Genomic DNA, 310 nt, shown 5'->3' on the forward strand with positions numbered 1-310 from the left:
CGTGAAAAGAGGTGATGGGGAAGAGGGGCATCTGCTATCCATCTATGCTATCTGTTGGAGTTTTGAGGGGGCCCCAATAAATAGTATACTTTCTTCCTGCTCAGAATGAGACAAAAGACTCAGCAGATGAAGTTAGAAAACATTTCGTTGATTTTTGATAAAAACTGTTAAAGCAGTAAAACGTGCTTTAACGCAAGAGCCAAAGTTGATTTGCTTGCTATGTCTACTCTAAGACAGCCCACCTGAGAGAAAGTCTGAATCTGGACAGCGGATGCATTTCTTCCTCATCAGCTCTTACCACTGGTTCAGC

At 42.6% G+C, this 310-nt stretch overlaps 1 protein-coding gene across 2 annotated transcripts in view; it reads left to right on the forward strand.

The window, feature by feature from the left end:
- The window catches only part of LOC103072540 (BTB/POZ domain-containing protein 8), a 74,731-nt gene that overhangs the window by 65,909 nt on the left and 8,512 nt on the right, over nt 1-310 (forward strand). The gene's annotated exons all lie outside the window — the stretch shown is intronic.

Source organism: Lipotes vexillifer, unplaced genomic scaffold, assembly GCF_000442215.2.
Source record: "Lipotes vexillifer unplaced genomic scaffold, Lipotes_vexillifer_v1.1 scaffold490, whole genome shotgun sequence".
NCBI lineage: Eukaryota > Metazoa > Chordata > Mammalia > Artiodactyla > Lipotidae > Lipotes > Lipotes vexillifer.